This window comes from Sinocyclocheilus grahami, unplaced genomic scaffold, assembly GCF_001515645.1.
Source record: "Sinocyclocheilus grahami isolate Dianchi unplaced genomic scaffold, SAMN03320097.WGS_v1.1 scaffold35369.1, whole genome shotgun sequence".
NCBI classification, from domain to species: Eukaryota; Metazoa; Chordata; class Actinopteri; order Cypriniformes; family Cyprinidae; genus Sinocyclocheilus; species Sinocyclocheilus grahami.
Genome location: NW_015522401.1, coordinates 507 through 1,556, shown reverse-complemented (window position 1 = coordinate 1,556; position 1,050 = coordinate 507). Strand labels below are relative to the sequence as shown.

The window sequence follows — 1,050 nt, the reverse complement described above, 5'->3', positions numbered from 1 at the left end:
AATAATGTTCTTTTTAGCAACATCATATGACCCCTTTAACATTAGCAACCAGAAAGGAACTGGAGATCTTTTGCCATATTTGTGGCTATTAGACTATCTTTAGATATCGGAGGTTAAGTCAAAGCAAACATTTGTCTACATTAATCACGTTTGAATGTGTTACTCACTGAGTGTTGTGTGTCTGTAGCTCTGGAGTGTTTGAGATCGCAGAAGCTTCAGGTGTGTGTCAGGGGACCAAGATCGTGCTCCACCTTAAGGACGACTGCAAAGAGTTTTCATCAGAAGACCGAGTCAAAGGTCTGCAGCACTCAGAGCCACGAACATAAAACATGACATGCTTGGAAAAGAAACTCACTGAAGTGACTGTGGTCTGTTTTGCAGAGGTTGTGACCAAGTACAGCAACTTTGTCAGTTTTCCCATCTTCCTGAACGGACGGCGGTTAAACACCCTGCAGGTATGTGAAGTCTGTTGATGAATGACCTTTGACCTCCCTGTGGCTCTGATGATCAGTCCTGAGCTGTTTTTCTCTCTCTGTGCAGGCGCTCTGGATGATGGAGCCCAGAGACCTCAGCGAGTGGCAGCATGAGGAGTTTTATCGCTATGTGGCTCAAGCCCATGATAAACCCCGCTACACACTGCACTACCGCGCAGACGCTCCGCTCAACATCCGCAGCATCTTCTACGTGCCGGAGATGGTGAGTGTGAGATGACGACTGAATCAGACAAATACACAATGACTGACAAAATAGTGTAACTTGCAGTCGCCGAACCACTGTGACTTACATTAATTACCCTTTCAATAAATATAATAAAGTTCACAATATCTCTGCAGGTTCACTTGTCAAATACAGTATTATTTCTTCTTATAAAATATTACCTACCTGTATTAAACATAATATATAACAATTTAACTGAAAAATGACAACTAAAATATGCATGTAAAGCACTAATTCATACATATTTAAATTTATATGCGGCATATAAATGCATTTACATTTAAATTAAAGTAAAAATTGTACATACATAAAATCAAGTATTTACACATTTTA

The 1,050-nt window shown here is 40.1% G+C and overlaps 1 long non-coding RNA gene across 1 annotated transcript; it reads left to right on the top strand.

Moving 5' to 3' along the window:
- Nucleotides 1-198: 198 nt before the first annotated feature.
- On the top strand, nt 199-734 carry LOC107580529 (uncharacterized). The gene is made up of 3 exons (XR_001608659.1): nt 199-297; nt 382-455; nt 541-734. It is a non-coding gene; the product is annotated as an uncharacterized lncRNA (long non-coding RNA).
- The last annotated feature ends 316 nt before the right edge of the window (nt 735-1,050 follow it).